The 14032-nt window shown below is 40.7% G+C and overlaps 1 pseudogene; it reads left to right on the top strand.

Annotated features, from left to right (window-relative positions):
- The first annotated feature begins 308 nt into the window (after nt 1–308).
- The window catches only part of LOC117754244, a 41196-nt pseudogene continuing 27472 nt past the window's right edge, over nt 309–14032 (top strand).

Here is a 14032-nt window from a genome sequence, read left to right as displayed (position 1 = left end):
TATGGCTATACGTTTGGTAGGACAGGAGGCTTTGTTATTAGAGGGGCAGTTAAGTTCGGCAACATCGCTGCTATACGCAACTTCAATCAAGTGAATCGTGCGTCTTCAAAGAGGGAGCGGCGAGAGGAGAGTACCGGCACGTGAAGAGGGCGGTACTGGACAGGCTGGGGTTGACGACTGAGGACCATTGCCAGGGGTTCTGGGACGCCAGGCTGGGGGCCATGGACCGTCTGTTCGCGTACGCCTAGCAGCTGCGTGACGCAGCGACACGGTAGCTGCAGCCAGGGGGCTCCACCGCGGAGGACAAGATGCTGGTGGTGTTGGAACAGTTCATGGAGGGGCTCCCGGACCGGACCTCGGCGTGGGTACGGTACCATCGACCCACGACGCTGGAAGCACCCGTCACTCTGGCAGAGGACCACCTCGCTGTTCATCCTGGCGGCCAGGGTGGAGGCAGCTACTCGCCCACAACCAAACCGGCCGACTCCCGCACCTCGCCAAAGGACCCTCCCTGCAGCCACTCTTCAACACCATAGCCCGGCGCAACCACCACCAGCTCCCCGCACTAACACTCTTATGTCTCGCCCATTTCCCCCACAGGTACCAGCAGCTACAAGCGCCACTCCCAACCCGCTGGGGACCCCTCGAATGTCTGAGCAGGAGTGTTGGAGGTGCGGGCAGCTCGGGTACTTCCGGGAGGCCTGTCCCCTCATGGAGGTGGGGCAAGTGATCCGGGTTGCCGGCCCTGCAACACCCTCCCCCGGTTTGTGAGAGACATACCGAGTCCCGGTAAGAATTCAGGGGGGTGTTCACCAGGCTATGGTGGATTCTGGCTGCATGCAGTCAGTGATTCATGTTGAGGTAAAAAGACGGAACTCTCCAAACCTGCCATTTTCAAGGTTCATTTCAGTTCCTCATCACACCAGCTCACTTTACTTTGCCTAAAAGACTGCAAGTCCCATAATGCACCACCAGCAGGCCAGTGCAGGCTGCTCATTACGACTTAAGTTGGAACACCTGTGAATGGAAGGTCACTCTCAGCGCAGAGAGAGAGGCAAACAAGGATTCAACTCAAGACTTTTATTTTGATGATTATTTGATATTGGAAGTGTTGCTATAGTCATTGATGTTAGGATGTCTTGTTTGATGAATTGTAAAATAATAACCAAACAGCATACAGACAGCATGCATATCAGTTTGCTGCATGCATATAAGTTTGACTTTTTGTTTGAGTGTACTTAGTTGTTTGTTCAATTTATATTGATGTTTGAATACTGTTTGCATTCATTTAAACAGTCCTTCATTCATTAGTTGGGACTGTTTCAGCAATTCCACCTGTTGTAATCCTTGGTACTTATTTCCTTCATTTTGACCTAGGTACACTGTAAAAAACATATTTACATAATTTGTTGGATTGAAATATATTTGCATATTTGTATAACTTCTTCTTTTTGTGTTTTTGAAGGTTTTCAACCTGATGGACCAACCATTCAACAACAAACAAATAAGGAAAAATAAATATTGAGCTGTGTTGGAAAGAGTTGTCCCGTGCGTCCTTTGCAGTTCATGTACCAGGCCATTTCAAGTTGGGCAAGAGTTGAACAAAAAACCTAAGAACTTGACAATTCACCAGAATTGTCAATAACATTGTTTATGTGCATTAGTATGTTTTACAAACAAATTAACACAATTTCAGTTGAATCGCGACTTGTTAATCTCCCCAGAGGAAAAAAAGAGATTCTCAATAAACGGGTCTTTAGACCCGCATGCATGGCAATGAGTGTACTCTGGGTGACACTTATCTGAATCCCATAAAAATATCGGTGGTTATTTGTTTGGCCTGTATTTTGACACTTGCATAGTATAACAAAGCTAACAGCACATCGTGTTCACAGCCCTCAGAGATAATGCTAAATGACTTGAGGGAGTATCTTCTGACGGTCCTTGGCACATCTTGTTTGCCTTTCATATTGCTCAAGGGTTTGTCAATAAACACAGTCCATTAACACTTAGAATACTTTTTTTTTTTTTTTCAACAAGGCTTTTAAAGTTTCGATCCCAGTTATTTTTTTTCCTATAAATTGTGAGCATTTTCAAATACAATGAAATAAAGGCGGCTGTGGCTGAGGGGTAGAATTATAGTCCTCCAACCAGAAGGTCGGCGGTTCAATCTTCAGTCTTCCCCATCTGCATACCGAAGTGTCCTTGGGCAAGATACTGAACCCCTAAATGGCCCCTCATAGATGTTGAATGCACTAATTGTACATCGCTTTGGATAAAAGTGTCCGCCACATGACATGTAATGTAATCACATGGGATCAATGTTGCACCAAAGTGGGATGTCATGAGATGACATACTTTGTAAATAAGCCAACATTTTATCCAGATTATTGAAACCACTCTTGTTTGACATAAATCTGAAAAAATTATAATGTGCAAATCATCCTTTGATACAGAGAATCCAGTAGGAAGCTGTAGCCAAAAGTCATTCAGATGTCAACAATGATTGTGTTTCAAGACATATGAATTAAACTTATCTGTGTAAAGGCAGTGGTGAGAGTTTCAAATCTGATTGGTAGCAGCTTTCCAACATTAGTATCAACCTCTTTTGATGATTAACAGCCAGCTCTTTAGGGTTGTAATTGTTACTTTCAGAGTGTTTTTGGACCCCAGTGCAGAGACAGAACACAGAGCACTAGTCAGAATGGAAAGTTAAAGGGTGTATTATTGTCCGATCAAAAGGTGGCACGGCGAGGAATCCAGTTAGCGAGGAGGCAAGGCAGGAGAACCAGAGAGTGAATCCGGAGACACAAGGAGAAACACTGTCAGATAAACAGGAACCAAGACAGGGGGAGTTAAACTCTTAATACACAATTTAGAGCAGCCAAGAACGAGCGACTACCACTGTGAAGGACAAATTGGAGATGACTGGGAGCACGACCAGGGTAGATATCCTGCCGGTGATCAGCGGATGAGCTGGAGGTGCGGTGGTGAGTTGTCCTTGGCCGCGCCTCCACAGAGTCATCAGGGGAAGATGGCACACACCTGTGGAGAGGAGAAACACAAGGGGGGGGGCACTGGGGTGCACAGAGGAGCTGTGACAGTAATAAGCTAAAAGTCAACATACAGATAATAATAATGCTGCTGTTGTGTTGCCTCTGGTTTCAACCCTTTATCTGCTGAAGTGACACTACTGTTACCTATTTAGATAATTATCAATTTATTTAGAGTTGCTGTTGCTCTCCATCCTGTACACCAAACTGCATTAAGACGCATTATACAGAAACATTTAAACCATTAGATGTGTTACCATTAAAGGATGTATCTACTTCAGTTGTTTTTATGATAACTAGGAAGATAATATAAAGATAACTACTAAAAAGTTTTGGTAGATCATATAACTTTATGTGTAACTGTCCACCTGTTTCAGTCAAACCTTTGCCTGCCCAGTGTTTAAAAGTACGCATTCAGTTGATTTCAATTCTTTTTCCATTGCAATGTCTCATCAATTTGATCATTTTGAATATCTTTTGGTTGGTGAGTTATATTTGTATTTATTCTCAATCATTTATTATTTTAAATGTATTTTTTTTACATTTTTAACATCCCAAGTTGCCAATGTAAATTCAATATAAATCCTATGTTGAGATTTAATTAAATCTAACAAATGTTTGATGGGACAAACATGTTAAGAGCTCGATGAAGCTACAATTTCCTGATTAGAGAAAACACAAAGAGATGCTGTGGATGTTTTATATGAGCGTGGAGGGTCATGTTGAAGTGCTGATCCTGATCTATAAAGTAATATTGAAAGGATTTATCTTATTATTTTTTTATTTTACAATGGTCTCATATGACAATAGCCTGATCTTAGATCGTATCAATTCAGGGCTTAGTAAATACATTTCTACCTTTAACACTGAGATAGATGTTTTTTTTTTCTTTGCTCATTTGTATTTCCTCCACGCCTCCCATAATAGCCTGGATATGTGTGTATGACAGGACTTTAATTGCCGGAGTTAACAAGGTGAGCTCCACTCAGCCACCTTTATACAGCACAAATCATAGCAGGGATATTCAAATCCAATCCCCCGTAAACCTTTCACCCAAATGGGAAGTGCAAGAGCATAAATCCGGGCAATAACAGCAATATGTGCCGGGATCTAAAGTGGTAAATCCTTAAATGATGTTCTAACGCTCGGCGAGTGACTTCATTGGGGTGAAGTGACCCCACTCTTCAGAGACAGAAGAGAAGAAAAAAAGATAATATAGAAAAAGAAAACAGGTGAGAGAAGCAGTGGGATTTATAGATTGTCGTTTAAGACAGGAACAAAAAGAATGGAAATAGAAAAGGGAAAAATACTCAGCATGGACATTTCTGAGGCCTTTATTGTATCTATTGATGTGTTATGAAGGAATTTAAAGGCATTTCACACCTGGAGCTGGGTAAAATTGATGTTTTTGTCCCGCTTCTTTGTACAGACATGTTGTAGCATAATTGTCTTGCTTTGTAGAACAGTGGTGTAGTGGTGCCTCTTTTTTTTTTTCACTCCGTCCAGCAAAGGATACACGTTGCGTGTTATGAACAATGACGCGTAAGACCACGCTTATATATTTTGTTCTCCCAGAAATGGGCAAATTGTCAATCAATTTCTGATGCAGATGCAGATTTTGCATCAATTCTGGCCCACAGACTTTAGGCTGAGACAATGCAATTTGAATCAACTCCGTAATCTATGGGCCAGTACTTTATATTTTAAACTGTCACATAAGTGGTCTGTATTTATATCGAGTTTTTCTAGTCTTGATGACCACTCAAAGCTAAAAAAAAACTACATGCAACTGTTTTTCCCCTCAACATTCTTGTTTTTTTAGAAATGCTATGAAAGTAGCTACAGTAAGATATGTGCACATACAAGATTTAAGTCTACAAGACCCCCCCCCCCCTTGAGCTCTGATTGGTCAGCTGCTCCACTGTTTTGTTATTGGTCAACTGATCCAGAGGCTTCCTCTTCAGCTGTGAATACCCCTGTAGGAATGGTAACAAGTTCAGCTCTGCTGCACCATTACACCCAATCCAAAAGTTTGGTGGGCATGTGTGTAACTCGGTGATGTTGACGCTTTGTGGAAAAAAGCAAGGAATGCGAACAAGGTGTTTGAGGCACCTCAAGGAGCCGTGTTTTGTGTGGGGGAGAAGCACTCGACTTCAGCCTTTGTAACTTAGCAGACCTTCTACATGCTCACAGCAGCTATAGGAAAGGACTCTAAAGTAAAGAGAGAAACCTGAAAACCATAATATGGACTCTCAAATGGATTGCAAATGGCCTTTGGCCTGGTATGTTTTTTACTGAGGTGCCGGAAAGTGGTTTTAGATTCTGTGGATTTTTTTACGTTTTCTTTTAACTATACACTGCTCACTGTAGATTGACTTGTATGAAAAAGTATGGGTAACACTCAATCCGAAGTCCGGAGGGGTTCTATGATAGAAAAATCAACATGTGTATCGGAATAAAGTGCTTGGCTATAAAAAAAAAAACTAATTTTGATTACACATCTTAACAATTGAACAGTTAACACCTTCTTTTGTTCCTTTCAATAACCCACTCCCTCATTTCCCCCTTATTTCAACTTGCCTCTTGTTTTGTCTTTCCCATGTGTGTGTGTGGGTGTGTTTGTGTGTGTGTCACTCACAGACTGACTTATTTTAAGATTCTGCTTAACAAACTTTGAATGATGATTACGAGGTTCCAAAAAAAGGTTTCCTTCTTATGATCTTTCACTTGCACATTCCTGCACAATATTTGTGCTAGGAATGAGCGAGTATACCATTATCTGTATCTGTTCAACCAACTAAAATATATGTACTCGGTAGAGGGCGGGGCTCAAACCAGAAGCTGGTATTTTAAGCCTGACATGGATATGAGTTGATCAGAAGTTGCTATATTTATTGTTTATTAGAAAATTATTTACAGAACAGCCTTAGAATTGAGCTGCAGATCAGGTTTTACATCACAAGAGTAAGATAACTATTCAGATCATTTTATAAACTTAAGTGAATAAACTTCAGTGAATCAATGAACACAACACATGCAGTAGTAACACGTATTAAGTAAAATGCAGGTTTTCATACTCAACATACTCAACTCAACATTTTCTTTTTTATTTATTTATTTATGACTTTTTAAAAATTACATTGTGTGTGAGTGTTTGAGAGAGAGGAGCGCTCTCTCTGTGTGCGTCTAGCCGGGCGTGGTACACTCTGACTCGGCCAGTGGAGCGCCAGCATGCCGCCTGGCTCTCACTCACTCACTCGGCTGATGGAGAGGAGCGCTCGCTCTCTGTGCCTCTAGCCGGGCTTTGTGTACCGCGGCTCGGCCTGTGGAGCCCGTGCATGCCGCCTGACTCTCACTCGGATAGTGGAATGGAGTGCTGGCTCCGTGTGCATCTAGCCAGGCATGGTGCACTCTGACTTGGCCAGTGGAGCCCCCGCATGCTGCCTGGCTCTCACTCACTCACTCAGCTGCTGGAGAGGAGCGCTCGCTCCGTGTGCGTCTAGCCGGGCGTGGTACACTCTGACGCGGCCAGTGGACGCTGACAATATATGATCATACATAACAATATTACACGTTAGTATCCCTGTGGACAGAGTGACTGTGACAATGACATGATTGTAATGTGTGGCGCTTTATAGGCTCTGTGTCATACAGTCTATGTTCTGTGTAGGGGAAGAGCTCTGTGTGTGGCTGGCCTATCAAGGAATGATGTGGACACAGCTATCCAATGGGGATTTTCATTAATCACGAGTACGGATATTGACACATTTTACTCTGATTGGTACTCGTGCTCGTATAAGTACATTATCTGTACTGAATACTCGTTTCTTCCAAGTATTCGGTTCAACCCTTATTTTTGCATAGTAGAACAATGCACACCACCACTGCCAGATCAGCTTTTTCAATTATTTTAAACAATGTACTTTTTATTATTTTTAAACAAATCTGAAACAAACAGAAAAACACATAAGGCAATTTATTTTATATACTATTATATAGTAAAATATATTTACCATTTATAACACAAATGGATTAGAAGCAAGGGCATCATGTCAATCACTTTTTTTTCCAAATATTTACACAAGATAATTGTTATGGTATGACAAGGCAAAATAGCTTAATTTCGTCACTGTAACACTATATTTTTGGCCTCTATTGTATTAGGACAGCTCGAGTGTTAAAGGGAAAGAAAGAGAAAAGGACTACAAGCTGGAGTTGCAATGTCCTTATCTTAATATATATATATACAATTAGAATCACTTATTTCCAGCACCGGTTAAAAAAAAACACTTTTTTACCTAGTGAGAAATAATTTGCCTTTCTTTTGGCTCCATCTCAGTAATGACCTCCTGCTGATATCCTGGTGCAAAGCTTTTATATGAAGCAACAGTGGGAGGAAATTATCATTTCACATAATTTTGTTCTCATAAAAAGCAATCAGTAAAAGGTAACAAGGCTTCAAAGTCCTTTCCACATATAATATCGCATAAATACAGGAAAATGAAACCAGTCATTCTTCATGGACTGGAGTACAACATACAGGTACATGAGTGACGATGAGTGAAAAACTAAAACAATGGCGCAAAACCAACAAAATGACTCCAGACTGAGACTAAAAGTTGTAAAATTATTGTGTATAATACTATAATACCACATACTCATCAGCATAAGAGTGAGCATGGCAACAACTTGAATATAAACAAGGTCCAGTATATTTTCTCATGGAGTGGTGGAACTTTGTAATGAGATGTGAATCACCCACAGTGATGAAAAACCCATCAGGGTGTTTGTTAATCACTGATGCTGCCGCACAGCACCTGCAGTATAGATAGTTTCAATACAGCAGGGAACATGGCAGATACGGCCAGCACTTGGCAATAACTGTTTGGACACAACCACCGCATTCCTGCACTATTCCTTGTTGATATAAACTCAGTTCACATAACCAGGTATGGCTCAGTAGCAAGCTACACAATCCAGCTCACAATGTTGGAGTTCTTAAAGGGAAATTCTGTATTTTTAAACCTGGGCCCCTATGTTTTTGTGGGTTAGTAATTGAATGGCAATGACCAAAATCTCTGATAACTGGCAACATTGCAGTTCATTGTTGGTAACTAAACTCTAGGGGCACGTCTACTTACAGGATTATAATTGGGCATAATGCATCTTCACCTGTGCTTTTTGGCCAAAGGACCCAAGGCTACACTTATCCAGGGGACACCTGGGGTCTGTACTACGAAGCGAGTTCAACATGCACAGGATTCCCTCCAATATCCCGGTGAATTAACCTAAAAATCAGGCAAAGCGGTCACCTGATGCGAGTTATCAACCGAAGAAAGGGCGGGGTTTACAGCATATGGCCAATCACAGACATGGACAAATGAACTGACAGCAGAGCCTCATATTTAACAACCAGGAGTAAACTAAAAAAACTTAAAGTGAACAAACAGATTATCCAGATTAACTACAGGCCCCAGAGGCGAAAACTTCAGGTTTACTTCAGGGTTTTCAGTCCTATGAAGCTTGTTCACTTCGTATCGGGGCAAACCAGCATGGTAACTTATGCTGAATGGATAACCTGCCCTGGAGTAGGTTAAGTTAGACATAAGAGATCGAACAGTACAAAAGCACCGCCCACTGACCAATCAATTCCTTTGAAACATGACATCAGCATTCTTATAGGATCTTGTGTAGCTCGGCGCATGGAATTGTTAATGGGTCTCTGAGGAGGGCGAGGATCTTCTGAGATGACAAATTCCTTTAACCTACTCTGAAGAGTATTTATAAAAGATAGAAGATCCTCATCAGAAGGAATGATAACCCTCGGTCAGCTGCTGAACATTAGATATCTATGCATAATGAAGACGGCAGGCAAAAGATAATGGAACTGAGGCACGGCAAACAAGAACTGAAAAGCAGCATACTTGAAGTAAGATGCAGACACAAAGTCGATCGTAGCATATCTATATGGAGCTTTTTTCCTATCTTTATTCAAGAGCGTGGTCTTTCAGTTTGAGCGCATAACTTGTTGAATTTATGTTCAGATTGTGTATGACTTTCCATCAAAACCTTGCCCTCAAATAGCCCCTGTTTGCACTTAAATTTGCTCGGCTTCTGCTCAAACTGTGTGCTTGCACTCAGATATATTGTTGCTCACATGGATTTCTTGTGCTCCAAGCTTCAGCCCTTCTCCGCACTCGGGCTACTTTCTGCGCGCTCGTGAATTGTCTGCTCTCAGATTTCTCCTCTGCTCTTGGATTTTTTTGTGGAACAACCCTGTCAAAATTCCCCAACCAGTAGAAACCCTGCCTTGTTGTGGGCGCGTTCAATTTAAATTCAGAGCGTCCCGTTTCGGGCGGTTACTCTAACCGGGTTCATCCACTCCCGCCCTCCACGGCTTTATTATGTGGCCTGCCGCTTGCTGTATATTGCAGTATATACAATAGCTGTCTTTTGTATGACAAAAGTCATAGAGAAAGCAAGGGGAAGTCCAAATAAGAAAGCCATGGAGGGTGGGAGTGGATGAAAGAGTAACCGCCCGCACGGGATGCTCTGAGGTAAAGCGAACGTGCCCGCAATGAGGCAGCGATCATATCATTCATTTCATTGGTTGACCAGTGGTCAACACCTCTATTCTATTGGTTGGGGAATTTTGATAGGGTTGTTCCACAAAAAAATCCAAGAGCAGAGGAGAAATCTGAGAGCAGACGATTCACGAACGCACAGAAAGCAGCCCGAGTGCGGAGAAGGGCTGAAGCAGGATCACGGGAAATCTGTGTGAGCAACAATATATCTGAGTGCAAACACACAGTTTGAGCAGAAGCAGATGGAATTTAAGTGCAAACAGGGGCTATTTGAGTGCAAGGGCAGGGTTTTGATGGAAAGTCATACACAATAAATTCAACAAGTCATGCGCTCAAACTGAAAGACCGCACTCTTGACTAAAGATAGGAAAAAAGCTCCATATATCTACCACTAAGCAAGACTGGAGGCTCTACTGTCTGGTTGAATGCGCTTGGGTACAACCAGGTTGATTGAGAGCCACACCCAACAGGAACCCTGACAGAGAGACACAGACAGGACCAAGGACAACATGGGGGTAAACAACATTCACAAGGGCAGAGAAAACACAGCGAAAACAAAAGGACACAGGCACTGATGCCTGACATCGTACCATATTCACTCTGTCCAACAAGGTGATCGTCTTCATATCAGATATGGTCCTTATCAGTGAAATAACTGAGAACTTAAGTATCTTTATGTTTTAACTTTCTAATGAGACATCTGCATTTTTAGCTTACCTTTTATTAAAAGTTTGTTACGCACACACACAAACATTCTTGTATTTGTTACCAACTTGAGACCTCCCAAAAATGACTACCAGTTTAGGACCACAATTTCTAGACATTAAAGAAACATATAAACTACATCCCTGAACTTGAAACTATATATATTCATAATATCACCTCACATTTTTTCACTGTAATTGTTGGGACCATCTCAGAACATAAAAGTTGACAGAAAACGCTTTTATGAGTTGAATCAACTACAGTGTAAAACTGAAGTACCCAGTTTACATCACTCTTGTGATAGAACACAAAAAAGCCTTTCCTTGTAAAAAACAATGAAATCAGTTTGCCTTCAGAACCAACGGATCCACAGAGGATGCCATCTCTACTGCCCTCCACTCAGTTTACACACATCTGGGGGATAATGATACCTACGTCAGAATGGATACTGGACTTCACAAACAGACCTCCAGGGCTGTGTACTCAGCCGCCTCCTGTTCACACTGCACCCCCATGACTGCAACACGGGATATGGAAAGAATTCTGTTGTAAAGTTCGGATGACACCACCATCATCGGTCGGGTTTCAAAGAACAATATCAATTCTTATGCACACAGAACAATGTGCTGCTGAAAAGCAAGGAGTTGATTTTTGACTTCAGGAAAAAAAAGGTAAAAGACAACCCTGTTTACATCAGTGGAGTTGAGGTGGAGCGCTTTCACAGAGAACCTATCACAGTCATCCAACATCTCCACCCTGGAAGATTCAGACAATAATCATGCAACAAGTTGAGCTGGAACCAAAGACTAAAGCCTTCAAGCCTTTCAAAAGGACATATCCCTAATACAAATTGCATTGTAAAAAAACATTTGTACACTTGGAAAATTAGTAAACACTATCATTTAAATAAGGTCCCATATTATAAAACAATTAAAGTAATGAAAATAAATAGAATACGAAATAATAATTAACGGGCGGTTCCTTGTCAGAGTAGACTTGTATACTAAAAAAGTTTAAAAGGTGTCGGTGTATTACCCACAGTACATGGCGGTCTGCATCCCGCCAGTTTGGAGAAGCAGACAGGAGTCCTGCCAGAGGCTCAGCATTTTTTTAGAAGAAACAGCATAAAATCTTTTTTAAGCAACCCCCCCCCAAAAAAAAGGCGCACCTTACTTTGCCCTTAAGAACCACTTAAATTTCATTAACTCCTGCCTAAGGATCTGCTTCTTCAGTATTCCCTTTTTTTTTTTTAAGTTTTCAGTGCTAAATAACATTTATATATATATAACATGCAACATTTAAGGGCAACACATGATGCTCACCTGCTGAGCTTCGCGCTTCTTCCAGCCGCTACTTTGCAGTGCCCTGCTTGTCCTGATTCACTAACGATTCTTCTGGAAAACATTCAAAAGGAATAACGCACATGGCTAGACCAGCCATTTACATCAGATTTCATTTTGACTTTGGATTTTTTTGGCCTCAGCGTTTTGTATGTCAGACCAAAGTGCCTAATTTTGTTCAGCAGAAGGTATTGTTTAGGAATCTTCCTGACAAGAGAAGGTTCTTCGATTTTTGCAGATCTGTGAAGTGGTTCTGCACTTTGTCTTTATTTCTCCTTGACTAACTCTCTTTCTCCATCTCTGTTTCTCCTGTCTTAGAAATTCTTCTTTTAATTCTGGCTGTGTACTGATTTTCTTTCTTTGCTTTTTTGATACTCTCTTTTCCTCCTTCTACATTCATCCAGTGCCATATGTTGCCTAACCATGCTGGACTAAAACACACAAAAAGAACACTCTCAATATTATTAATCATATTTCCCTGTATTAGAGAGAGAGTGTTTCTATGTATCTTCACCATTATGTGTGTTTAGGCACTATGTTCCCTCTACTAAACTCTATTAGAGTTGATAACTATCAATTCACAAAAGCAACAAAAAAGCAGAAAATACTGATGCCACATATTTAGTATTTATATACAATTAGTAGCACTTCTTATAACAAATCATCATACAATGCATTGTTAATCCACAGACTTAAGCTAAAAATATTTGTCATTTAAAAGTATTCATTGTGAATGGTAATGATCATTTTAATATCTACATATATTTAAGTATAATATTAATATATAAGTTATATGTTCTATCTGTGTGATTGACACTTTTTTCACCTCACTGATCACTTAGAATAGAATCAACACTGCTGTTGTCAACAGCAATATCTTTAATATTTTACTAATTGTTATTATTTTACGAGATAAATAAGTGAGGTTTGACATTCTTAGATGTACAGTTGGACATCCCACATTGGTTTTATATCTCACCAGCATTAGATATTAACGCAGTACTCAAAATGTGTTGTTGTATGTATTTTCTGGTAGTGTCGTGCAACTGAAGGGACTTGAATAGGGACCTTTGAGACGATATTGTATTCTGTAGTTCTTTGAAAAAATATCTGAAACATGAAAAATCCAAATGGAACCTGGCATGATGGTTGCGGCATGGCATACTTTTAACTAACTTATTTGAATATTTAAAAAGGAAGACTCTTGATACCTGAATAGGTTTTACCTTCCTTTCTTTGACTTAAAATGGAAAAACCTTTTTCTCCCTCACACACCAATTCTCACTCCACTAATTGACAACTCTAATCATGTATTTCAGTCCAGATAGCTGTTATTTCTGATAATTAATGTCATTGTCGCAGTGTTTGATTTTAAATATTGGAATGGATGATTTGAATATTAAGTGCCTCTACCACCTGTCTCTTTCCAGGCCCCTCCGATAAAGGGCCTTGTCTAATTGGTCTGTAACTTTGACAGTTAAAGCAATTAAGATGACAGGTAAGAGTGTTTAAAGGTTTATAGTGTTTAAATCTGCAGTAACAGTCCTTCGCTGGCCTCTGCTCCACCTCCTCCCACCTCAGCTCCACTTCTCCTCCTTTTTCCCTGCACTCCTAGCGCCACCAGTTTCTTTTGTAGAAACCATGAAGCCATGATTGCCATTCTGTGTCACTAGGCATGAAGCAATTTGCTGATCTCCAGAGTTCTCTGTATTCCTTCTGAATAAGATTCTTGGAGAAGGACTAACCAACTTTTTTTTTACATCCAATCAATTTGTTTTATCTTACAAAGTACATACTTGTGCTACAAGATCTGCTATTAAAATGCATGACACAACATTGTTGACTCAGCCTTGAGGCTGCACAGATGAGAGGAGGGTGACAAGCTAATATTTTCATTTGATGTTGAACCATTAATGTTTCAGTGATACACTATTTTGCCCTTAAACTGGGATCAGGCCAGCCCTTTCCGAAGAGTCCATCGAGTTAATACTATTAGTTCTACTCAAGCTAAGATTACCAAACCAACAATTCAATATTCATGGCCATTTACACATTGACTGGTCCAGTGTGTGGGAGTTTGCATTGTCATCCAACATCCCAATTTTTTTACTATTCAACATCCTTTATTATTGTTTCCCTACAGGTGTAGTGTCCTTAAGAAGGATGTGTCAAATAGACGACTTGATCTATTGCTTAATAACCTGCTCTGTTTTCAATGGAAAAACCTCCATGAGTTTCTGTGCAGGGGCTGTATATATGAATGCAAATGTCGACTGTGGACACTCTCCGTCTAGCCCCCTTATATAAAGTCCGCAGAAAGTCTGTAGAAGCCGCTGAAAGAACACAGCAG

Source organism: Hippoglossus hippoglossus, chromosome 20 (assembly GCF_009819705.1).
Source record: "Hippoglossus hippoglossus isolate fHipHip1 chromosome 20, fHipHip1.pri, whole genome shotgun sequence".
NCBI lineage: Eukaryota > Metazoa > Chordata > Actinopteri > Pleuronectiformes > Pleuronectidae > Hippoglossus > Hippoglossus hippoglossus.
Note: the sequence above shows the minus strand (reverse complement) of the source record. Positions and strands in the feature narration are given on the sequence as shown.